General features: G+C 38.5%; 1 long non-coding RNA gene across 1 annotated transcript in view; it reads left to right on the top strand.

Annotated features, from left to right (window-relative positions):
• The window catches only part of LOC307176713, a 116619-nt gene that overhangs the window by 24388 nt on the left and 64716 nt on the right, over nt 1-27515 (top strand). The window contains exons 3-4 of the long non-coding RNA XR_013824872.1: nt 3810-4875; nt 10677-10760. This is a non-coding gene — a long non-coding RNA (uncharacterized lncRNA). The remainder of the gene's footprint in view (nt 1-3809; nt 4876-10676; nt 10761-27515) is intronic.

The raw sequence follows: 27515 nt of genomic DNA, 5'->3' as shown, positions 1-27515 counted from the left end.
CGTCTGGAGCCTGTGCTCCGCAACGGGAGAGGCCCGCGGACCGCAAAAAAAAAAAAAAAAAAAAAAAATCCGCCGGAAACTTGATGTGTAGCTGTACTCTTGTGCATCACATGTGGTAATGGAATAGAAAATTACTGGAAAAAATCTTTTACACTGTTAGAAGAATCAATTCAATGCCCTAAAGCTGAAGAATTTTGAGTTAGAGTGTTAACACCTTATTTAACGGTTTGAATTCTGACTTCTCACCAATTTAAAGGAAATGTAATAATGTATCTGCTGCTTTTTTGATGATAGAGTCAAACTGTAATACAGGACCATTGAATCCACTGCTATTTGAATGAGTCAGTATTTTCTAAATATCTTAGCTGATGATTGCTGACTGATTGATTTGGCCAATTATGTATCTGATTCTCATAGGCCTGCTATATTGAATAAAAACAACGGTATGGGAAATTTTAATTGTGACCATCCAACACATAGTTTAAGATATAGAAACTATGATAGTTAAATTGATTAATTGGTGAATCATAAACCATTTGAGGTCTATACTTTTCAAGTGAGTTCGGTAACAAAAAATTGTCTGCTGAATTTTGTACTCCGTAGACATCCTTAAAAACATAAATCCAATTCCTCAAGCAGAACATAGTAATTGTATTTCTAATACCAAAAAATCTCCAACACAGTGTGATGACATTGCACAGAAAAATCTCTTCAGGAGAAATTGCACTAGCAGTATTAAGACTCCTTCAGATCGCCCAATGGGCATCAGATATGTCTGCCACATCAATTCAGGAAACTTGAGCTAAAATACAAGACAAAAATAGTTCTGTCACAATATTGTAGATAGGGCTGTGTTAAAGGACACAAGAGGTATGCTCAGGGCCACTGAGAAAAATATGTGTGGGGAGTGTTTCAGAAGTCCCATTATAGAGGCTGTTGTCAGGGACAAACAGTCTGTATTCTATTAGTATTATTTTATTTTGATTTTACAACCAGTATAGCCTGAGAAAATACACGTGTATTCGTACATGTTATGTTGCACACGAGAAAATGAGGCCCAAGGAGGTGGTAACTTTTTCAATACTATCACTACTCTTATTGGTAAAAATAAGCTGTAAATACTATTTTAGAAAAAAACTCCTTGATATAGTGAGTATCATAGTTGAAAAAGGTCTAGAATTAGAAATATCAGATCAATTCGGAGAGGCTCTGTTTGTGAAGAATGAATGAGCCAGGAGCTGATTAAATAAATTAAGGTTCATCCATACAATGGAATTTTTATGCAGCTGTTAAAAAGAATGTGGCAGATACGTTAAAAACACTATAGATAAATCAACGTGGAATTCTAAAATATGTTTGGGTAAGACACAGGAAGGCAGGAAAAAGAAAAGAGAGAAAATAAACAGAAAATCAAAAAATAAAATGGAATCATAAACCCTAACGTATCAATAATTTCACTAAATATAAATGGTCTAAATACATGTTAAAAAACAGAATTTGACAGAGCAAGTAAAAAATTATCAAACTATATTTTGTCTACAAGAAATTCTCTTCAAATATAATGAGATAGGTAAATCGAATGTTAAACAATGGGAAAATATATATCATGCAAATGTTAATCAAAAGAAAGCAGGAGTGGCTATATTAATATCAGATAAAATAGACTTCAGAGCAAAGAAAATTTCCAGAGACAGAGAGGAACTTTACATAATGATAAAAGGGTCAATCCACCAAGAAAGCATGACAATGATAAATGTGTATCATAACAACAAGTTTCATACCCTTAAAACCTGTTTGATAGCAGTATTTTTGTACAATTAAAGATAGCTGTTTAGAATATCTTACTGATAATTCTGTATATTTATAATAACAATTTTATGTTTTCTTTGGCCTTTCATGGTTTTAAAAATGGACATTTTTCCATTACCGAACAACTTTATCAACCCTTTCTTCTCTGGTATAGAGTCACCAGTTAGGCAGATAGACACTTTCAGTAGTAAATCTGTTAAGAGGTTTAAATTAGCACATGTAAGGGAAAGTATATAGTGTATTTTGAGAAGCTTTATGAGAGAGAGAGACAGACTTTTCCCTAACAACTTTGCTCAGTGTATACTGAGTTACACACCAATAATGCTATGTAACAAACTACCCCAACACTTGATGACTTAAAACAGCAATCAGCTATTGGCAGAGATCTGTAGGTCAGTAGGCTTGGCTGATTTAGGCTGGCTCAGGTGAGCAGATCTTTTTTGGGCTGGAACAGCTTGAGTAATTTTGCTTCTAAACACTGGTCTGTAGGTTGTCCGGGGTGGCTCTGCTCACATGTCTTTCATTTCCCTTGGAACAGTTGGCTAGTTAGAGAATGTTTTTCACATGGAAATGGCAGAGGCACAAGAGAAGAAGAGAAAAGATGTGTTATCATAAGGTCTAGTCTTGGAACTGGCACACTGTCCCTTCTGCTCATACGGCATTAGGTAAAGCAAGTTACGTGGCCAAGCTCAAACGTAAGGGGCAGGTGAATATAAACCCCTTTTAGAAGAATTGCAAAGTCCCTAAGCAAAGGATGTAAATACAGGGAAGTGTGAAGAATTGGGGCCAATGGTGAGATTTAGTAAGACTGTTAACTGTGCTATCAATCCCGCTTGCCAAACAATACACACACACACACACACACACACACACGCACACACACACCCCTGACTAATGTCTTCCCGCTAAGTTTGGGTGGAGTTTTGATTTACTTGTTTTTATTTTGTATTTTTAAAATTTTATTTATTTATTTATTTTTAATTAATTAATTTATTTGGCTGCATTGGGTCTTCATTGGTGTGTGTGGGCTTTTCTCTAGTTGCCGTGTGTGGGCTTCTCACTGCAGCGGCTTCTTTTGTTGTGGAGCATGGGCTCTAGGCCTGTGGGCTCAGTAGTTGTGGCTCATGGGCTTAGTTGCTCCACGGCATGTGGGATCTTCCCGGACCAGGGCTCCAACCCATGTCCCCTGCATTGGCAGGCAGATTCTTAACCACTGCGCCACCAGGAAAGTCCCAACTTGTTTTTAAATGAATATGAAACTCAAAATCATGAAAGATGATGACATTGAACTCCCATATTTTTGTTTGCTACATACTTCAGAGAGATAGGCATAATCAGGAAAGGGTGGGCAGTGGTAGGGGCTATGCATCTAGTGGTAAAATAAATTTTATACTATATGCCTGGAGTTTCCCTTGTCCACTTGGTCAATAAGTGTGTATAATTCCTCCCCACTTTTCTTTCTCTTTTGAGGCTGTCATAAAATCATGGCATGATTAAGCTAGAAGAATCCAGACACTTTAAAAGTGATCCAGTCCTTGGGCTTCCCTGGTGGCGCAGTGGTTGAGAGTCCGCCTGCCGATGCAGGGGATGCGGGTTCGTGCCCCAGTCCGGGAAGATCCCACATGCCACGGAGTGGCTGGGCCTGTGAGCCATGGCCAATGAGCCTGCGCGTCCGGAGCCTGTGCTCCGCAGCGGGAGAGGCCACAGCAGTGAGAGGCCCGCGTACTGAAAAAAAAACAAAAAAAACAAAAAAAAACTGATCCAGTCCAAAAATATTCAGTCTCTGTTCCTCATATATATGGATTATATAATCTATATAATCTTGGATTATAAAGTGGGAGGGTAGATATTTTAGGACCCTTCTCCTACTTGATAAGAAAAGATCTATTTTAGCTGTTTTGTCTATTGGCCTCTCATGTAATGTTTCATGACATAAAATGGTTGGAGCATCTTTGATTTTACTAAAATTATTCTCTCTCTCTCTTTTTTTTTTTTAACAGACGAGGAAAATGAGGCCCTGAGATGTGGTGTGACTTATTTCTACACTACCAACATGTAGGTTAGACTTGGGATTCCTGGCTTCTGTACTCGATTAGGTTTCCTATACAACAAATTGCCACAGACCTAGTGGCTTAAAGCAACGCACATTATCTCAAAGTGTCTGTAGGACAGAAGTTCGGGAATGGCTTAGCTGGGTCCTCGGCAAGTCTGCAATTAAGGTGTTGTCCAAGGCTTCATTCTCATCTGGAGGCTCAACTGGAGAACGGTCTACTTTCAGGATCACTCAGATTATGGCAAAATTCACTTCTTTATGGCAGTAAAATTCAGGTCAGCTTGCTTCTTTGACCAGTAATAGGCAGTGAGAGACCCTAGCAAGAGAGGTGCTACACTTATGTAATCATGTATTTACCATCGCCTTTCGCACGTTCAACTGATTAGAAGCAAATCACCGTTTTGCCCACACTCAGGGAAGAGGATTATACAAAGACATGAAGACCTGAAGGTGGGGTCATGGAAGCCACCTTAAAACCTGTCCACCACCAGTACAATAACTGTTTTAGCTGCCAAAATATTAGTAGGTGAGAAGGACACTACAGTGGTTTAAAATCTGTCTAATGTTCAAAAAAGTATTCTCTCCTTTTACTCTACTCCCTTGAATCTGGACTGGACTTGGTAATTTATTTCTAATAAACTAGAAGATGGTGGAAGAGATGATGTGTGACTTCTGAGACAAAAGGCATTGTGATCTTTGCTCTCTTTCTTCGATGATTCACTCTGGGGGAAAACAGCTGTTACGTCACAAGGACATTAAAGCGGGCCGGAGGAGTGGTCCATGTGGCAAGGAACTGAGTAACCCTGTCGAAAACCAGAAAAAGGTTTCTGCCAACAGCTATATGAGAGCGAGCCCTCCGCTGACAGTCACGTGAGTCAGTCGTTTCAGAAGAGGATTCTTGAGCCCCAGTCGAGCTGTTAGATTTCTGCAGCCCCAGCCAGTACACCCTCCTGAGAGAAGCAGAGCCAGACCACTCAGTGGAGCCTCTCCCGATTTCCTGAGCCACCAAAACTGTAAGATCCATAAATTTTTTTACTTTAAGTTACTAAGTTTAGGGGTAACTTGTTACTCAGTTAATAGAGAATTAATATAGATACGAAGTGCTTTACTGTCTGATTTCACATCAATCAAGGAACCTCCCTACTGTGCATAACGGGAGACTGTTTCTGACAGACTTTTTTATATTTATGAAAATCCTTACAAAATCTTCTGCTTATTTTCCCCTATAAAAGGACACCAACCCAAGATATAAATGTCCACTTTTGTTAGCATCTAAGAATTCTTTTCAGAAAAAAACGAAATGTCCATGCTCTGTCCTAAAGCATTGATTGAAGGGGTAATTTCCCCTGGAAAAGGCTGTGCTGTAGTCAACATTCACATCTCAGAGCTGACATAACCCTTTTCCACTCCGTATTCTAGAGGGTTTCCAGCAGCTAAATCAACACATTTCTGCAGAGAAATGTTCCAAAGATAAAGTAAGAAAGATGAGGACACTTGTTCTTAGACTCTTCCAGGTGAGTGAAGCCTCAGGGTGGATTCAAGTGAATTTGCTCGGAGGCTTTATTCAGAGAAAACAGTCAAAAGATCAACCCTTCATGGGGGTTATAACCTTAAGAAACTTTAAAGAAATGGCTTGTCTCTCCCTCCAGCTGTGAGCATAGGAACAAAGCAACAGAAAAGTTTATCAAAAAAGTTTCTAAAATTTATTTATTTATTTTTGCCTGTGTTGGGTCTTCGTTGCTGCGCGCGGGCATTTCTCTAGTTGTGGCGAGCTGGGGCTACTCTTCGTTGTGGTGCACGGGCTTCTCATTGCAGTGGATTCCCTTGTTGCAGAGCACGGGCTCTAGGCACACGGGCTTCAGTAGTTGTGGCTCGTGGGCTCAGTAGTTGTGGCTCAGGGCCTCTAGAGCGCAGGCCCAGTAGTTGTGACGCACGGACTTAGTTGCTCCATGGCATGTGGGATCTTCCTGGACCAGGGCTCAAATCCCTGTCCCCTGAAGTGGCAGGCGGATTCTTAACCACTGCGCCACCAGGGAAGTCCCAAGTTTATCAAATTGAATTGATTTTCTTAACAGGACTGAAATAATCTGGTCTAAGTGAAAAAATAGACTTTCTTCGTTAGGGCTGAATTTAAAAGGGCAGACTTTTTTGGTATCAAAATAACTGGCTTTACCATTGGATGTTAGCTCTGCGTGGCAATTATTCTTTACTTCTTTACTCCTCGGATCCTCTTGTGCTCCTTTTTATCTGCCATGCGTTACACTTTTATAATTAGGAGCTGATTAAGCCATGGTAGACTATTTTTACTTTTTCACTTCAAAAATTATTGTAGAATGCTTTTTTCCCCAATTGTCTATTTCACAAATAGTCTGATTATTGGTATTGGTGTTTCAGTGGTGAGTGAAATCAACTAATGTATAGTCCATGGTGGAGGAAGCAAAATGCCTATTGGGTTAATTTAATCCATATTAAATTGTGATATTTCTGCCTTAAAGGGGTAAATTTAACAAGGCCTAGATTTAATGTATCAAGTATACTGACGTAGGTAAATAACAGCATGGAGCCTGATGCATCAGAGTTGGAAGTGTAATGAGATCAGTAGGCAAGCCCTCCATAAAATTACTTGGGGCGTAGGAGAATCCAGACATAGCAATTATACTTAGCAAGAAGAAGCAGTTCTAGAGTGTGAAGCAATTAGTCAGATTTACAGTCTCAGAGGAGAGAAGGGAAAATTACTTAAGGTAAACTCAGAAGCATCTTAAATCATCGTTACACTGTATTGATCTCAGTTGAAAGTGACTGGCTAGAAATGCTTGGTTTATCTTTACCATTAAATATTTCCATGGTGTTTGACTAACACCAAGAATATATAGCCTGGCATTTGAACTATAGTGAATTATAAGCACCTAGGCTTTTGCTGTGTGTGCATGTCTTTTGGAAGAAGAGTCTCAGAACATTTAAGAGAGTTGATGTTCATCTATAAGCTAGTTGTATTTTTTAACATTCCTGATAATACACCAGAGTAAAGGGTGGGCAAGTACATTTAAAGAGAATGGAGAAGTATACGTGGCAGTGGTTTTAAGTGAGAAATAGGCTGCACTATTTTAACTGGTTTTATATCAATACATGTCATTGTCCATTTACTTATTAAATGGTGCTTATTATTAAGTGTATAAGTGTAAGGAGAGTGATTTTAAAAAGCCGTGGTCCCTGTAGAATCTCTCTCTCCCTTTACCATTTCCCAGAAAGGGATGGTTGATGGGGAAGGAAAATCTGAGTTTTAAAAGCTTCCAGGATTTGGGTCTTTATATTGCTAAAGGTGAACACTAGGGTTTACACCTCTTTGATATTTTTTTTTAATTTTTTTTTTTTTGCGGTACGCGAGCCTATCACTGTTGTGGCCTCTCCCGTTGCGGAGCACAGGCTCTGGACGCGCAGGCTCAGCGGCCATGGCTCACGGATCCAGCCGCTCTGCAGCATGTGGGATCGTCCCGGACCGGGGCACGAACCCGTGTCCCCTGCATCAGCAGGTGGACTCTCAACCACTGTGTCACCAGGGAAGCCCCTCTCTTTGATATTTTTTGTATTCATGTTTGGGAAACACTTTAATGAGTCCTCATTTATGAAAATAGAAGGTATTAGAAACAATAAGAAAAATGCAAAGGTTTTTTTGTTCACACATATTGATGCAAAAATCTTAAAGTTACCTAGTAGCATCCAGCAGCACATGAGAAAACAATACATCATTACCAAGTAGGCTTCTTTCCAGAAGTCTAAGGATGGCTCAGTTTTAGGCAGCTTGGACGGTATTTAATAGACCAAATGTGAATCCAAAAGATCATTGTCCGTGGATATTGAGATAGCTTTAATATAAAACTCTACACCCATTCTTCACGGTGTGCTGGATATATTATATTTGCTCTCCCAGGTCATTCTTCACTCTGCTCTCTGCCCCAGGAGGCTGGCCTGTATGGATTCCATCAAAGGGCTGTTTCAATCTCTGGGGTCTAGCTGGGTTCAGGAGGAGCTCATGCAGTGAGAAGAGACTGAGGTCAGAGTATTTAGCGCCTGTTTTCCTCTCTGAAGCAATGCGTCCAGCTACTTGTGTGCCTCAGAAAAATGTCCCTGCGACCCCGAAGTTGGCTTTTCTATATGACTTTCTCCCTCTGTGTTCTGGACAGTGCTTCATTTCCTTGTCCTTTCTATCCTTGGAATAATCCCAGTTTTATTGAAATAGGCTTTGAGGTTCCTTGATACTCCAGCCTCACCTTAATAAATAGTCCCTTTGTTAAAATAAAATTACCCTAATTTCAGTATGCCACCTGTTTTCCTTGTGTGACCTTGATCGGTTCATATGGGAAACTTCCTTAACATGATCAAACATTGTGGTATATCAATAAAGTAAACAGACAAAGAAGGAACGTATCTGGTCTTTTGTCTGAGGTTCCTGGCACAGAGCTGCAAAAACCCTTGGAATTGCCTGAGTGATAGGAGTGTCTTTGTTATGCTAATGGAGTGACTCACGGTGGGTCCCTAGGTAGCTTCAGGATGGGGTCTGGTCCGCGACCAAGACCAAGCACATGATTAAAGGGTTGGGGACTCTGAGGTAGCCTGACAATGTAGGAAGCAGAGAGGGGCTGGAGATTGAGTTCAATCACATGGTCAATGACTTAATCATTCATGCCTAAGTTATGAAACCCTGATTAGAAGCTCTGTGGAACTTCCTGACTGGAGAGTACATTAATGTGCCTGGAGGGTGACATGCCCTGACTCCATGTGGAGGTGGCATGGGGACTCTGCATTCCCTTCCAGTACTTCACCCTATGAGTATCCTTTGTAACAAAGCTGTAATTCTAAGTAGTCATTCTATTTAGAATGTGAGTCATTCTAGTGAATTATCAAAGCTGAGGGGGTTATGGGAGCCCTCCAACTTAACAGTCAGTTAGTTGGAAGTCCAGGTTGCCTGGCAACCCCCTAAAATGCAGCTGGCATCTGATGCAAGCACAGTCCTGAGAAGGCTTAAGCCCTTAAACTTGTGGGGTCTGATGCTAACTCCTGGTACTTAGGGTTAGAATTGTATTGCAGTACATCCAGTTGTGATGGAAGTGAAACAGAACAAACATATACCCAATCAGGAGACAGCATCATGTTTAATGGTAAAACTTCAAAAATATTTCTACTAAGATGGGGATATCCACTATCATATTAATATTTTCATTTTTAGTAATACAAATTTATTAAGGCTGTGAATTTTCACAGAGTAAAACATTGGTTTTGCTGAATCTTGTAAGTTCTAATATGTTTCATACTTATTTTTACAAAATACTCTTTCTCTTCCCTGGAACACTCTTTTGGTTTTACCAGAATTTGTGTCTCCCAAAGCGGAATTCCTAAGACCCCCCCAGTAAACTCTTTTCTTATTTGTAGCCTTCTGTGTTTCTTCTTGGTCGACAATAGGTTACCTTAGGGTTTGCTCTTGGTGTTGTACAATCTATGGTATCGGACAAATGTGTAATGACATATATCTATTACTGTAGCATCACATGGGGTGTTTTCATTGCCCTAAAAATCCTCCGTGCTCTGCCTATTCATCCCTCCATCTAACCGTAACCTTGGCAACTCTGATCTTTGTTGATTGTAGAATTTTTTGTTTTTGTTTTTTGGGGGGTGGGCGTGGGGTAGGGTTAGATGAAACGATGAAATGTTTACCAAATCCAAAGCAGTGCGCCAGGCACATAGCAAATGGTCAAAAAATGTTAGCTTCTTCCTTTTTCTCAATTTCCTAAATATACTCTGAGATCTGGCTTTTATTTACAGACATTTAAAGGCTACTCTGTTTTTTTAGATTCTCTTTATATAAGGACTCAATTATGGAAAATGACTTTTATTATATTTAGCCTATATGAGAAACTAAGAAATAATTTACTGGGTGTAAATTTGGGTAGAAATGGATGTCTTTTTAAAGTTCCCTAACTATAAATCAAATTTATTCCTGGACAGCTATTAGTGATGTTAAAAAACAAAATTCTACGGAATAAATTTGAAGTTCTAATTAACTTTATTCAATGATTTATGAATCAGGCAGCATTCCATCTAACAACTAGAAGCGAGCTCTGAGGGGTTATACAAAATGAATTTATAGAAAGGAGGGTGGGGCAGGAAGTCACTATTACAAAAAACAAAGTTATTTTGGGCAAGAAATCTTTTCGGGGGAACCCAAGGGCAAGCGTTTTATCATGCAGATTGCCTCTTCTTCCTCTGGGGGGAGATAGAGAGGGCCCATGTGACAGATTACCTTACTGGTGCTGCCCAGAAAATTCCAGATTGGTTAATTAAGATTGCATTTCTGAGGGGCTTCCCTGGTGGCGCAGTGGTTGAGAGTCCACCTGCAGATGCAGGGAACACGGGTTCGTGCCCCGGTCCGGGAGGATCCAGCGTGGCGCGGAGCGGCTGGGCCCATGAGCCATGGCCGCTGAGCCTGCATGTCCAGAGCCTGAGCTCCGCAACGGAAGAAGCCACAGCAGTGAGAGGCCCGCGTACCGCAAAAAAAAAAAAAAAAGATTACATTTCTGGTGAAGGTCGAAACTACAGTTGGGTAAGGTATTAAATGTAGTTTCGGCATCATGGGCTTTAGCACAAGTGACACCATTTTAGGTCTGTGGTTTTTCGCTTTAACAGTGCTATTCTTCAATTTGAGAAGTATATTTACAGAATTTCAACATTTATGGGATGAATACATTGTTATAAATTCACTCTGAGGTATAATGCTTCTCAGATTTTGAAGTTTAAGCTTTTTTTTTTTTTTTTTTGTCAGCATCAAGTCTTTGATTTTGCTACTAGCAAAATGGTCTGGATTATCATACTCAAAGCCTGGATACTGCTGGCAAGGCAAACTGTGGTGAGTACTTTTCGAATCAAATATTCCTAATTTGATGTGCTAATAACCACAGTCAGTCCCTGGCAAAAGGCAAAATTTGTTTCAGTTCATTTTGTACTTTTATTCTTTTTTGGTAGCAAACCTTATACTCTTTTTCAAACAGGTTTATTTTGCCTTATTCTTACTTTCATTGTGATTAAACATGTTTATTCTAAAGCATAAATTCACTAGGCAGTGCATACAAGGAGATATTCATTTTATTCCTATGCAAATTTGTCTTTTTGGCAAAATAGAGTTCTTTCTGGTATTTGGGCCATGTAGGCCAAGTATCATATTGTTCTTTCTTGTAGCAGGAAAATAGATGCACATATTTTCTATAGTAAATTTTCATTGAGTTCACTGAAATCAACTGCTGTACATTTCTGTTTAACAATTTGGAACTTTAAAAGTGCTTTCATGATTTATCTTCTTAATAACTGTGTAAGATAGACAGGGTAGGTAGCGTTGTTGGTATTGTATAAAGAAATTGCAAAATAAAGACTCTGAATAACATATCCAGACTCTAGGAGCTGGAGGATGGGTTGAAAACCCAGTCTTTGGCCTTTTGGCACAATGATTTCTCTGCTAACCACTACGCCTCTCTAATTATAACTCAACTAAACTTAGTGACTGTTTATGTCAGAGAAGTTGGGGATATGTGGTTATGTATATTAATTCTGGCATGTCAAATCATAGGGTTGTTTGGCTTTTTTTTTACTACCCATAGTTGTAGCGAGTTGTGAGAGGTGAGCTTATAATTCTAGCTTTTGCTGATATAGTAACTGATGACTGTTGACTCACAGCCAGGTTCATTTGCTTAGAACTATTTATTTGGTAAGCGGATTTGTCTTGGGCCATGCCGGCCAGTGTCAGGTAATACAAGATGACTGGACTAGAATGCATCAGAATTTTGTAATTGGAGTTTGTCTAAACAAAAATAATAAAACAAAGTTAGAATGTTCCCAGCCCTACTGATATATTATTGTATTCCCAAGAATTTAAGTCAACAACCAGAAGAAATCTTTCTCTCCAATAAAAGTATGTGGATCCAAGTAATTTCTTGTCACATTTTCCTGGTATAGGTATTGACAAAAAAGGAATCATTATTCATTGAATAGCATGTGCTTGTTCCTTTACTGCCCAGCTCTTTTAAGCCTATCAAATCTGCAAAGTCTATATTATTGTCCCATTTGAGAGATGAGAACATTGAGACTCAGGGAGATCAATTGCCAGTAAGGACAGAACTCAAATTTGAATAGTGTTCTCAAACCAAAGTTCATGCTTTTTCTATTCTCCCAACAATCCTCTCTCACAAACAAATGTCTACAATTTCTGTAATCTCAAAATGTTTGTATTTACAAATCTTATCCCTAAGAGATAATCATTTCTTAAGTAAATTAGACGTTTTTATTTGCCTGAGTAACCAGAAGAACTTTTTCAAAAAGGGAGATAAATTGTAGATTAAAATATGTTCCTTAAACCATTTTGATAATGTCAGACCATATTAAATAATTGCAGATAATTTAAACCCCATGCTTAACCTAAGTTTGATTTGGAGGTCAGGAATTCCTCTGATAAACTACAGTAGTTGTCCCTGGAGTATAAAAAATTATTTTGCATAAGGGAGGGAATTCAGCAGGGTTAGTGAAAATTTGCCAGCATAAAAATTTAGAAGGCATTGACCTGTGTAGCTACATGTGAAGTAGACAGATTTAGTGTATAAAAGATTTGTGTGTTCTACTTATAAATTTTAATTACCATGCACATGATAAAAAGACTCCTAATACTGTAATTTAAAAACCTACATAGATTTATTTTCCCAGAAAAAAATCTTTATGATTAATTGCATGTAACACCTCTAAGAGATCCTCAGTACTTTGCCTCAGTGTACAAAGTTTTTGTTAAAAAAAAAAAGTATAATAACTCATTAAGGATTCATTTTGAATACTGTGTTGCATTTTAAATACTGTTTGGTAAATTCTAGGTTTGACAGTAGTGAAATGATTTAGTTTGGAGTGGGCTCTTCGTCATGCTGAAGGACTGTAGTAAATCAGTTCTATGAAAAACAATTTGAGTGTACTTCACTCTACTAGCTCTAGGACATTCAAAAGCAGTTAAGCCTTTGTTTTACCTCAAAAAAGAATGTTTAATTCATTAGAACAGGTAGAAAAAAACACACTTATGCTTTTTCTTGGTATTTTACTTGAAGATTAATCTTTTTTTTCACCACTGGATCTGTACAAAAACAAATTTATTTGAAAGGAACTAACTGTCATGTGGTATGTGGGTCTTAGTTTTCTTAAAGTGAATAGGAAATGTCTGGGGCCTAAACAATATTTCAGTTTGAGGGTAATGTGTTTTCTGGTTTCTACTCTGTCAGATTCTCACCCTGGTCTCCAGGGAGGCAAGAAAAGATTGTCTATATGACATATTTTGCCTAAAGCAAGTCCTGAAACTAGGATTCATATTATTCATGTGACTGAGTGTTGATTTCCATAGATTTGCCAAGGCTCAGAATACAATCCATTTTCTCAAAAAATGTTAACACCTCTCTTTTACAAATGAAGTTGTATTTTGTACAAAGTAATGACGGAAAATGGGGAAATAAAGAATGTTTGACTTTGAAACATTTTTTACACATTAAACTACATAGAATCAGGCTTTTAAATGGGCTTGATTTTTTTTTAACTTATTTATTTTTGGAGGTATTGGAAAATTTAGGACTCTGAACACCCTTTTCTGGCCAGATGGAAAGAAACAGCAACAACAATAACAACAACAAAAAAACAAAACCACGTATATAGAAAAATTACTTAGAAATCATGAGGTCTTGTCTCTTTTCAATATCTGAATCAAAATAGTAAAATATAAACTTAGTCTGATAAAGTAAATGAAATATGACTTATTCCATTCCAGATGTTAGTTGCCACTGATAAAAATCTTCTTGAGGGCTTCCCTGGTGGCGCAGTGGTTGAGAGTCCGCCTGCCGATGCAGGGGACACGGATTCGTGCCCCGGTCCGGGAAGATCCCACATGCCGCAGAGCGGCTGGGCCCATGAGCCATGGCCGCTGAGCCTGCGCCTCCAGAGCCTGTGCTCCGCAGCGGGAGAGGCCACAGCAGTGAGAGGCCCGCGTACCGCAAAAAACAAAACAAAACAAAAAAATCTTCTTGAATTGCTGACTGATATTGCAGAGATGTAAAATCCATGGACTCAGTTGATAAAGATTAATGATGGTATTATAGTTTTCAGAGATTAACAGAAGATCATAATCATATTTTGCTATATGGGGAAGCTTTTTAAAAATAGGGAATATCCCATAATTGCATTCCAAACATAGTAAGTATAAGAACAGACAGTTTTTGTTGTTGTATTTCTTCTTCAAATCCAGGGATAAAATAATAGAAAAGTTCTATGAGGTCATGGAAAAGTTTCTACTCTAGAATTAGGTAAAAAACAAAATAAGTATCCAATATGATTTATCTGTAGTATAGACAGGAATTACTTTTACACTACACTATTCATTCTCCAAGGCCTAGTCACTTTGTTGAATTTTTCTGTAATGACTATTACAACTATAATTGCCCTTTATATTGAGAAAAGTCACATCATAATCCCCCTAACAACCTCCCAAACCAATTCCTTGACCTGAATTCCCCATAACTGTTAACATCATTACCAATGGACCACCCTTGACATACTGGAATACCTTTTATAACAATTCTTAAGTTTCATCCTCTATATTCCATAAAATGCCAATTTATGAATATTCTACCTACACAACACCTTCTTAATCCACCTTATTTCCCCCATATTCATTGCCATTACCCTTGTGGAAGTGTAAGTTAAGTTAATTCAGATTTTTTCTATAGGAAAAATGAACTTCTTCCACCTTTTAGAATTTAAATATCTCACTACCACCATCCCCAAACACACAAATATCAACTCACTCAGAGTTTCAGGATTAAACCCTTCTTGCTGTAGAGCAAAGATAAATAGTTATTTGCTGAATTGGTTCTAATGGACCATCAGAGTCAATTAAGAAAGAACTAGTGGAGAGGATTTTTGCATAGCAGCTAGAAGGGAGGGAAAAAAGTGCTTGAAAAAGCAAGAAGGAAAGTAAAACATTTGAAGGAGGAAGTCATGTCCTAGTCTAAAACGGAGATTAGAGGATGAGAGAGGAGAGAAAAGAGGGCTTTCCAGAAGAAGAGACCAATATTTGCCATCTGGGGAGACGTGGAAAAGAACCCACTGTTAGGGGGCATTGCTGACACACTCAGGGCTCAGGTACAAGATTTGACTCCCATACTGTGCCTTTCCTTGCCACATTGAGGTTTTATGCTATTATTTTTACTGGATGGGGTTTTCCCTTCATCTAGACCCTCACTGAGTGACTATCCAGTAGGAGAGATGCTGCTCTGTTGGACTTTGCTTGGTTTGGTCCTCACCTTAACACCCAGAACATCGTTAGGATCAATAGGGGGCTGATGTGCCTGCTTAGTCTCTAACCTCCATATATACTTGGGGAATTGCTGAACTTAATAACCAGAGACACCCAGAACTCCATGGTGTTTAATGATACACTGGAACATGCGTAACTCTTAGAGACAGCTTTGATCATCTCTAATTTATCATCTTTTTCTTTTCCTATTGTTAAAATGTGCATTTATAAAAAGGCCAAATCCTGACTCTCATAAAAAACATAAGATCAATACATGTCAAAGATTTTATTTAACTCATGAACTTATGAGGTAACCAGTTAGATATTAACAACCAGTTCAAAAAATAAATCAAAAAGCAGAGATAGAGGCCATGAAATGATTTTATAGACGGAAGCAAAACCAACTCTTTTTCATAGGGATGGGGCGGGCAGGTGGGGTTAGGGAGGAGAAATGAAATGTCTCTCCATCAGACAGGATTGTCTTGCATGCTAACAGACAAGAGCCATTTGCAGTGCTATCAGTTATCTACAATTTACAGAATTCTAAAATAGCTCAAAAGACCAAGAAAGGTGCAAATCCCTTAGATTCAGAACCTGGAAGAATGTTCTTTAGAACAGAGGTTAGCAAATTTTTTCTAGAAGGGACCAGATAGTAAATATTTTAGGCTCTGTGGTCCACATATGGTTCTTGTTACATATTCACCTTGGCTTTGTTCTGTTTTGTTTTATAACCTTTCAAAAAATATAAAAACCATTCATAGCTCCAATACTGTTCAAAAACAGACCACTGGCCCATTTTGGCCCATGGTCCTAGTACACCTGACTCCTGCTCTCAACACCTGTAGTTTAGGATTAAAGTCACCCAATAACCTTTTTGGTCCATTTCAAAGTCTTTCACATTTTTCCTTGTACCATCTGGACCCGTCCTTCATTTTGTTGCAAAATAATTCTTTTAAGATGCTAATTTGGTCTCAAGCTTTCTCCTTTCCAGGAAATTTCATTGGATCCTTGCAGAATTAATTAAGTGCAGACTTCTTGGACCTGGACCTGGCATTCAGGACTTTTGCTCATGTGACTGATGCAGATTTATTCCCCAGTATCTTCTGTGTGTGAACCACTCACTCACTCTTACTTAAATATGCCTCATTTTCTTACTACTGTACATTTTCCCGTTTTAACCATTACTCAGAATTTTCTTCCTTTTTTGAAATCCTAGGCTTCCTTACAAGGCCTGTTTCAAAAGCTGTCTGCCCACTGGTGTCTATCCCAATTTTTACATGGGGGGATGTTCTTCCTCGAGTCATACTAACATTAGCGTCATTATTACTATCCTTCAATCTAATCTTCCTGTATTAACTCATCTTTACCTGTATTACTTCCTGTCTTAGTCTGTTTAGGCAGCTATAACAAAAATACCATGCACTGGGTGGCTTATAAACAACAAAAATTTATTTCTTATAGTTCTGCAGGTTGGGAAGTCCAAGATCAAGGACAGATTCAGTGCCTGGTGAGAGCCTGCTTCCTGGTTCATAGAAGGCTGTCTTTTCACTATAATCTCATATGGTGGAAGGGGTAAAGGAGCTCCCTGTGTACTTTTTCATAAGGGCACTAATTTCATTCATGACCTAATCACTTCCCAAAGACCCTACATTCAAATACCATCACATTGGGGATTAAGTTTCAACATATGAATTTTAGGGGTACAGAAGTATTCAGTCTATGGCATTTCCCATTCAATATTGAACTTTTCTTTCTTGTTTACCTAATCTAGGCCTTTCAAAGATTAGGTGCTCAGTGAATTTTTTGTTACATTGCATCACTTGTTTCTTCTCTTGCTTTTGCATAATTTTCAAATTTGCTGGCATGAGAGTTTCTCTTGACTTTTACTGAGATAAGCTAAACGTGTTTGCTGCCTAAAGGCAACATCATTAGCTAGGCTGGTATCTATGGGAAATCACTGACTCTACTGGTATTAGTTACTGCTGCATACCAAGCTACCCTAAAACGTATTAGCTTCAAGCTAAAAACATATTTATGAGTTAATGGTTTCTGTGCCTGAGATATGCGTGTGTGGCTTTGCTGGGCACTTTGGCTTAGGGTCACGTGTGGTACTGCGGTGAAGATAGTGCCAGGGCTGCAGTCACCTCAAAGGTCAGCTGAGGAAAGATCTCCTTCCAAGCTCACTCGTGGTTTTGGCAGGATTCGGTTTTCTGCGGGTTGTCGGACTAAGGGCCTCATTTTTCTCACTGGCTGTTTGTCAGAGAACTCCCCCTCTTCCTTGTGTCTTCTCCACGGGGCAGCTCACAGCATGGCTGTTTGCTTCATCAGACTCAGCAAGTGAGAAGAGTCAGAGGGAGAAGGAGGGAGACAGAGAGAGGAGAAAGAGAAAGAGAGAGAGATGGAGGTCACGTCTTTTATAACCTAACCTCAGAAGTGGCATTCCATTACTTTTGCTGTATTGTATTTGTAAGACGCAAGTCTCCAAGTCCAGAACACAGTCCACAGGATAGAAAATTACACAAGGGTATGGATACCAGGAGGCGGGATCATTAGGGGTCATTTTAGAGTCTACCTGCTCCAATTCTCTATATTTCAGTTACCAGACCACTCAGATGAAGGTAATAAACGTTGAGTCTGCCAAACTCAGAGAACTGCAAAATTAAAATGCTATCGTAAGTTCAAAATGCTATGGAATGCACGTTGTGGCCCCTAAATGTAAGAAGACCACGGAAAACTTCTCCTGTCAAATAATGGAGAAATGGATCATATTTACGGAAAAATAATTAATTTTCAGCAAAAATTAATGTTTGCTGAAAATGAAAATGATTTAGTATGACTCTGCAATTTTCCCTCTATTATCTAAGCCTCCAGCTTTTGGAAATCCAGACTTCTTTCTCTTGTTTTGCCACGGCATTGCATATTCTAAATAGATACACTTGCATCTTAAAGGAACCTTTGCAAAGATAGTAATCATAGACAAAGGAAAGGTTCTCAGGCTTCCCTGAAGGTCTCTAATTTTGGAAGATTTCTTTCCTAACAGTCTTGAAAGAGACTGATTACTCTGCTTCTATATGTGTTAGAGCCCTGAGAAATCATCTTTAAAGTGTCTGGTTAATCCAATTTAATCACCATTGTCTCAACCCCTCTTGCTGCAGATTATTACACCTGCAGTCTATCATTGTTCCAGCAGATGGCAAAAGCATACTATGCACCGGGTTGGAATAAGTTTGAAACTCGTATATTGAAGGCATGAACAAATGGTCTCAACCTGTTTTAAAAATCTGCCTTTGTTGTGTTTGGGACACCGTGGATGTGAAGGGAATTGTAGCATTCCATCACCTACACCACTGATGCAGACAGGTTTTGCTGAAATTCTACAGAATTAAAGACAACAAATAGTTCATAGGAACGAGTGATCTCAAGCAGAATTAAGTCATGCCTGCGTGTTAATCTTGTAGTTAATTCAACCAGGCTTTTTCTCTTTTTGATTTATTTTAATAAAACAAACTGGATATAATATGGAAATCATTTAATTAAAAGAAAGGCATATGGCACTTTGTAATTATAAGCCAAGAAGATCCGTTATTTAGATAGTGTTCTGCAGTGGGAGTTAAAAGACAGAAAAACATAAGACATTTGCATTCAGATGCTGGTTTTCAGTTATGGAATACCAGTATTTTTTAGAGTGTACATAGTATTGCACATATTGTAATTTAGAAAGCATATACGCATAACAATTCCATTGCTATTCTTGTCTATGTTCTTGCTAATTTGACAATACTGTAATTTAAACCAAGAACATTATGCAGCTCTGTGATTGTAACCACTGAGAGATAAGGATGGCAAAATTTATATTCATGCAAAATAAACATGAATTAGGGAAAATTCAGATAATTTTTCTGGTATTGATGGTAACTGGAAAGAATGCACACAACCAAAATGCAGTGAAGTAAAGCTTGATTTTCTGTTTGTTTTCATTATATTAAATGCGATGCATTCTCGCAAAAGAAAGAAAGAAGAGAGAGAGAAAGAGAGAGAGAAGAAATGTCCATAATATATCTTGATAATAATGCCCATTGCTTTACTTGTTCTTCTGGCCTCAGCAGAATATCATGTCCAGTCCTTCCTGTGAGGCATCCTACCCTCGGTAAGGGGCTCCCCGTGGGGAAAGGCCACGTTGGGCCAGAATAGGTATCAGGAGGTTTGCTGGTGATGCTTTCAGTGAGCAGGTAGGCAGGCTTTTAGCTGGAGCTAGCTCAGGTTGTCAGATCTGAGAGCTCGGAGCGGCAGCATAAAGGGAAATGAATTCTGAAGTTCGTAGCTGGGAAATGAGAGCAAGCCTGGATGAGCTGTGAGATCGAATTGGGCGGTTCAGGAATTAGTTTCTGAATAGAGGCTATAATGCGTGGCTACTTTTTCCGTGTGGCGTTTTGGAAGACTCTCTGTTTAAAGGCATTAGCTAAAAGGAACGCGGTACATCGATGTCTTGAGGGATTGTCAGTCTACAAAGTCCTCTCTGTCCCTGCTTTTGCTGATAGCTCAGACCCAATTAGATTGTAAATGGGCTTTGGATTACTTTTTACTTAAATACATTCTTATATACGCTTAGAGTAAAGCTTAGCTGGCATTTTTCTATCCACTGTAGACATCTTTCAAGACAACCCATTTGATTGGACATTTTATTATCTCAAAGTGCTTGGCTTTGAAGTACAGTTTTAGAGAATTTATTGTGGCTTGTGGTCTACAGTAGTTAAAACTTGCATCTATTGTAGCACTAATCCTTGGAGAGCCTTATTGTTCCCTTTCTTTCTCCAGAAGTGTGTTGATTTCCCTTTATAGATTTTTATGTATCTACACTGTTTGTTTATCCATTTTTCAATCCCATGGAGATTTTAAAATAACCATGAAAGTAGTTTTATTCAAGGTTTTCTTGATAACGTAAATAAAGTGTATATATCTACCCATTTCCTTTTTACATGCCTATTTTCCTTCATTCTAGATACTGTATGAAATCAATTTTGCAAATGTATCATTGTTTATCACAACACAAATCAGCTGAAAATAAGGATATCTTGAAAATCAGAGTCTTGAAAAAATCAACAAAAGGAAAAATCAGGTTCGAAGAACTTAAGACCTTACAGTGAAAATGGCATTAGAGAACTTACCTATATGGTTTTCACATCTGAAATTATTAGAAAAGACAGCTTTATTATTAATACAGTGATATTTTTATTTACTGTATATGATGTGGGGGAAATTGTTAGGGTCTCTATCCACATTAGTTCCAGTGATGTATTTATAATTTGTTTTCTTTGTTGGAGAGCGCTTTCAGGCAGAGAAGCTCTTTGATGCTGGCTTCTGTGTCTTGGCCGCAATCTAATTGTGAATACTTTTGTGATTTTGTTGCTTAGAGCTGCTGACAACAGGGTTCTTACACTGGTTCCTACTTCCGTGTCCTTTTATCCCTTTTCTCACTTTGCTAGTGACATCATTGCTTGGATATTGAACTTTTAAAAACGTTTTGACTTTTCTAAAAGTCAAAAAGTCAACTTTGGGTGACTTTTTTTTAACGTACTAAGGTATTTCTCACCGCTTCCCAGTTCCCAGGGTTTTACGCTTTTAGCTAGGCTTTATGTGAAAATATACACTGTCAACCCATCTTACTTATGTCTTAGCTTCCCCATCACACAAATACAAACACCACCAACGTGTGATTCCAAAGCACAGCATTGTAGTCTTTTATTTTCACTTGTTTCTAAAGGATTTATTGAAAAGTCACTCATTATTTCCCTGCTACTCATTTTAGCTTCTTTTTTCCAATTTCTGAATGCCAAGGTCCTCTTTCTTTAACTCTCTCTAACAGAACTGCATTTAATAATTTTACAATTGTAAAATTATTGATATCTTCTTGATATCTGGGGACTCAGTTGGAGGAATCAGAGCAAAGAGGCCGGAATTGTCTGAAGGACATTCAGTCCTGTGTCTGGTACTTGACGATGGCTGTTGGCTAAAATCTTAGCTGACTCCGGGCCAGAACAACTCATAAGGCCACGAGCTTGAGCTTCCTCACAGAATTATGGATGAGTTCCAAAGCTATTGCAAGAAAAAGGCAGGCAGAAGCTGTATCCCTTTTATGACCTAGTCCCGGAAGTCACACAGTAGCACTTCTGCCTTACTCTACTGGTTGGAGAAGTCACAAGCCAGCCTAAGTTCAAGAGGAGGGGAACCAGACTTTAGCTCTTACTGGACAAGGGACAGAACTCTGGGAAAGCATATAAGATAAGAAATATTGCTATGCTATAAACGTTTTCAGAAAAATACAATCTGACACAGTCTCTTTGAGAAAGTGATACTTAAGTTGAAGCTGTTTGCAAGGGAATAAATATGGAAAGACATTATGGTCAGAGGAGGCTATCTGAGTAAGGATCCTGAGGTGGGACAAACAAGTGACTTAACTGAGAAAATGAGAGCCAGGTGATTGGCAGGTGATAAACCTGGAGAGGTAGGGCCATATAGGTCTTGGCAAAGAGTTCAGACTTCAAGCAAGGCCCTACACATCATGTTAAAGATATGCAGACCTCATCATGAAGATTATAGGAGACTGTGGGCAGGTTATAGTTTGGGAATGATGTGATCAGATCTGTCGTTATAGATGTCAGGCTGCTGGATTGCAAGATAGAAGTGTGGGTGATGGGAGCAGTTCAAGGACAATTGCAGTGAGCCAGGTTGGAGAGAAAAGTGGCTTGGACTAGGGCAGTGGCTGTGGAGTTAGAGTCAAGTAGACAGATTTGAGATCTAATTAGTTGGGATGGGCAAGATTTGGGAAATGGTTTGGTGGTGAAGTAAGAGGACAGTCAGATTTGAGAATATATTTCTGAAGTTTTGCTTTGGAAACTATATATGGAAAGACTGGAGTAGCAGGAATGGCTTTTCGGGGTAGAGATTATGAGCTAAGTTTTAGAGATACTGAATTAAGTGTTTTGAAAGCTATATTGAGATGTCCAATGGTAAGTGGATTAAATGGGTCTGGAGCTGAGGAGGGATGAAGTATATGTTTGTGAATCGTCTGCATATAGATGGTACCTACAGCCATGGATTAGATCAGAAGAGGCTATCGACAAAAGGGGAAGCAGTGTCACAAATTAGGTTACTTAAAAATAGATTAAGTTACTTTCATCTTGCAGAAAAAGAAAAGCAGCTTGGGAAAAGGAATTTGACTTTTCTTATAGTTTAAACTCCTTCAGGGCAGGAGTCATTTCCTTCCAGGATGGATTGAGATATAATTACAGGTAGAATGGGTAGACTTTGGGAAGTGGTTTGGCTTTAAAAGATCTCTGCAGAGTCCATTTTCTATAGCAACCGAGAAAATTCATAGACACGAGCTGAAAAATACTGAATTCATCAATAGTGGAGAATAATGCTTATAATTGGAAAGGCATGGTTTTACATAGGTTTTGTTTTATGTGCTGTGAAATAAGAAAAATGCTCTCTAGATAGTAAAAACGTAAAACTGTATTTAGCGTGAAGGTGAATAATCAGAACTATTTGTACAAATTTGCAAGCCTGTGTTCTGAAATTATGCTCAGTGAAGCTGTAGACCCATGAATTTTCTATGGGAGTGAATATTTTCTGTGTCTTGCAACATAGAAGAGTGGTTTTGAGAAGAGTGTGTCCAGGCCTTTGAAGTCCTTCTCTATCCCTTTGAGTGTGAGTAGGTAGGAAGATAGGAAGAGTAACAGCAGTGCGTTGTTAATAACTACTGGCATTGCTGCGGTTGGCCACATGTAAACAACTAGTTGGTGGAGCTAATGTGGGCAATTTCCCTTCAATTTGCAATAAATAAATAGCCACCTGGCTGCCTCTGGGTAACCCGTCTTGTTTCTTAGTGACCAAAGAACATTGCCAATAAAATTATAATTCTGTCAGTTATGTGTTACTTTCTGATTTTTGACTGATTGCTCTCAAGTAGTGGATTATTTTGTAGAGAATGGGCATTATTCATAATGCCCATTATGAATAATAACTCTGTTATTAAAATACTTTTAATCCCCAGAACCCCAGAATGTTGTATCTTCTCAGCAAAGAGAGACCACGCTTTGGTAATAACAGTATCTGATGTGAATGGGTTTAATATTTTCGAACCTGCATCAGTGTAGGGAAATCCTGAAGATGGAACTTATTATTGAAGTATTATAAATTATAAATTTCAATACTAGGTAATTATAAATGGAAGGCTGATTTTCTATAAGGTGAATTCATTCATTCATTTAAGATATACTGAATATTTACTACTTGCTACTTATGGTTCTAGGCTATTGAGGTCTAAGAAATGAGCACAGTAATTGCCATTCAGGAGCACACAGTGAAAGAGAGGAGAAAGTCTAGAATACTCCCTATTGCGTTCAGGGCGTTATGATAGTACAAAGAACTGTTACCTAAATCAGAAGCTTTTCCTGATGCCCTGGTCTAAAAGGAAGTTGACTTGAAATGAATCCTTCACCAGACAATAGGTGTTAATATCGCTAACGTTTTTCTTTTAACATTTAAAATATTCCAGAAAAAAAGTAATATGGTTCCATAGTGTGAACAGGTAAATACTTCATCTTCTGTATGATAATTGAGATCCAGACAATGAGACACTGAATATAATGTGGCTGCTGGAAGCCGCACGAGATAGATTTCCCCATAGGTGTAATTTTCCTTCTAGATTTGACACTGCTAGGTATATTGCGCTCAGTGCCTGAATGTGGTTCACCATTAGTGGTTCTCAAAACAATTAGTGGGTATCTGGATCACCAGGAGGACCCCTTAGGGCAGAGTCCCGGGCTCCAGACCTGGGGTGGGGCCCAAGATTTGCATTTCTAACCATTTCCCAGGTAATGCTGGTGTCAGTACTGCTGGTCCCAGAACCACACTTTGAGAACCACTGCATTCGATTTACCCCTTGTCCTCAGTGAGTTTACAGCCAGGTGGGGAAGACAGCAAATGAGCAATATGGTGTGGTAAGTACAAATGGAAGTGAAGATTTAAGGTGAGATTGCTTAGAACAATCAGACTTATGTCAAATAGTGACCTAGTGATTTGTAGACAGGCAAAATGAAGTAAACATCTGATGTAATTATTAAGACACTTCCTCCCCACAGCCTAACAATATAAACCTTTTAGTGAGGAAGAAAAAGTGACAATGCTGCCTTGACTGCTTGTCTGTGCTGATTGGTTTCACCAGTTAAATGCTTCCCTTTACAATTCCCCTTATCTTTGTCGAATTAACCTCACATCATTTGGGAACTACTTTTCTCTCCAATGTCATCAGATAAATAGTGGCTGTATTTGTGTTTCTTGACAGCCATATAAAAGTGCATTTATAGGCTGGGGTTTCATCTGTCTTTTTATATATAGTTGCAAATATAATGAATTATGTCAGAGCCTAAATAAAAGTCCTTTCCTTTGACAATGTTTTTCTTCTGACCCAATTTAAGAACTGTGAACTGAGAGATTATCTTATACAATGAAGAGAATAGAAAAATCCTAAACTTTTGAAGATAGATTTTGTTAGTACAAAGCATGTGAATAGTCTGTAATCATTTTACTTGAATTTCCAGAGGAGAAAAAAGTTCTTTCTTTCACATTTCACTTTAGTGAAAGACTGAAAAGCAGTTTCAAACCGTGTAGGTGTTTCCCTCAGATATTTAGAATTGGCCCAAAGTAGAGAACGGTGCTTTCTAAAAACATATTTTGGAAATTAATGAATACTGCTTTGCCTCATAGTTCTGTCTCCTGGTTGCTTTAATATAATTTTATTGCCCCCTTAACTCTTCTCTTCCCACCCCTCATCCCTTTGCTTTCTGCTACAGTCTTCTTGCAGGGAAAAGAGGAGTTTCTTGCCATATAATGTCTCAGGGTTCTGTACACCATCTAATCCTATATCCTTCTCATTTTCTTTTCCTCTTACATACCTGAATTTTTGACCTACTTTTCCAATTTATGTCAGTTAATCTTCCCTGTGATTTTGTTCTCTTCTCCAAGACACTGTGGAATAGAACATAGGATTCCTAATCCCTATTTCTTTTCTTTAAGGTACTTAACTCCCTTTTTATTTTTAAAGAACTTAATATCTATAAGAAGGCAAATATAGATTACCAAAGTTAACAAATGATGAGTATGTTATAAATACAAAAGAAGTCTTAGAATGTCCTCTTTGTAGCTATATCCAGTTTTGTAATGTGAACCAGATTTGCTTCTTTTTTTTTTTCTTTTTGGCCACGCTGCTTGGCTTGTGGGATCTCAATTCCCCTACCAGGGATTGAACCCGGGCCACGGCAGTGAAAACTTGGAATCCTAACCACTAAGCCATCAGGGAGTTCCCCCAGATTTGCTTTGTAAATGTTTTTTTTTCCCCTGACTCTCTGATCCCTTTGACGACTTGACTTTCTAAGTTTCTGATTCTTCTGGGAATCTCTAAGAGATATTTTCTCATAGGACACAATACTAAATCTTCTCCCCAGACTTACTCTTGTGCCCCTTGGTTTTCCCCTAATGACAGTCCTACATGCTATTACACTAGTGCAAGCACCTTGCTTTTCACTGTCTACACTCAGCAGGATCACCTAGAACCAGAGCAAATCTTTTCCTTACGAAAACTTGATTTAATGGCATAAGGAATATCTGTATTTACCTTATATTCTGCAACTTAGTCCCCCCCAAATTTTCTTTCAGTAGTATGATCTAGTTCCCACCAGGTTACAGTAAATAAATTAATTACATGTGTCCCCAGTGCACCCTACAGATAATATCCTAGCCCTACCTGCCTTTCTCCTCCCCTACCTGAGAAACATCCATTTCTCAAAGCCATAGGCAAATCCCTATCTTGCTGTGCTGTCCTTTGGTATCAGTTTCTATTCTAGACAGGGGTTACTGGTTGCAAGGAACTGAAATCTGCTCAAGATTCCTTAAACAGAAAGGAAAGCTTATTATATAGGTTTGGATAAATACAGCCAGGTCTATTGGGAATTGCCATTGGAAACAAGGCTTCTGTCTGGAACCATGTTTGTTCTTTCAGTATCCTTTGGGCAAAATGGTCTCCTCTAGGCCTTTATTTGTTAAGTCTGGCGTGTTTTTGTTCCCTGTGATTTTCACTTAGCTTTGCTCTTTCGCTTGGTTCCCCACAGTTCATTGATTCCCTCTTTGTGTCTCTTTGATTAAATTCAAGAGAGAGGTAGGAATTCCTGATCCACCTGTTGTCATTCGTGGGGGGCTGCAGGAGAAAGTCGGCCACACTTTTCACCTATCAAAAAGATTTCATCACATTTGAGGGAAATTTTTTTTTTCTGAGAGCCACCCCTCCCAAAAGGTTAGATTAGGTTAAGCTATTTTTAGAAGCAAATTAAGCTAAAATTCTGCATGGAGAAATTTTCTTAAAACAAACTGTTCTAAAACTATCTCAAAAGTAGAACCTTGATACAATAAATAAAATATATTTTTAATATCCGGCAAGAAGTGCTTTGACAATTGCAACCTCTCTTTTTACATCTGGAATGAATTCAAGTACTCAATTTAAGAAGAAATCTGTTAATAAATAATGATAGGGACCTAAGTTAGTACAGAATATCTACCAATCAAAATAGTAATCACTAACTATCAACAACTTTAAAGAAGGGAGAAAATAAACTTTGTACTATTTACTTTTCATAGCAAGCTTGAACTATAATTTTATCTGATTTGTGAAGAAGTTCTACAAAGGCCATTTCTAAGGTCAGGAAGGTGATGCCCTCATGATGAGATTAAGGCCTTAAAAGAAGAGGCACCAGAGAGCTTGCTGGTTTTCTCTTTCCATGCGTGCACACACAGAAGAGGTTACGTGAGTACACAGTGAGAAGGCAGGTGGGTGCAAACCAGAACAAGAGCGCTCGCCAGGTCCTGAATTGACCAGCACTTTGATATTGAACTTTTCGGACTCCAGGACTGTGAGAAATAAATTTCTGTTGTTTAAGCCACCAGTTGATGGTGTTATGGCAGCCTGATCTAAGATGCTGTACATTTTAACTTTTGCAGCTATTATCTTTTGAAGAGAATGCTCAAGTTCAGTGTATTCAGTACATTCAATGGAAATAATTTCCAGAACAATAGTCACTTCCTTAATCTGCACAGATTTGAATAGGAAACAGCACATAACAAGAAATACTTGATATACAGTAGAAAGGAAGGCAAGGAAACTTTCTGGTACATAGGCTTGGATTTAGAGTGAAGTCACCTGGGAATTTAATTACCCAAAGTCTAGTTGTCTGGTTCGAAGGTCAA

The sequence above is a fragment of the Stenella coeruleoalba genome, assembly GCF_951394435.1.
Source record: "Stenella coeruleoalba genome assembly, chromosome: 18".
NCBI classification, from domain to species: Eukaryota; Metazoa; Chordata; class Mammalia; order Artiodactyla; family Delphinidae; genus Stenella; species Stenella coeruleoalba.
The sequence above is the reverse complement of the archived record's forward strand: the minus strand, read 5'-3'. Positions and strand labels throughout refer to the sequence as shown.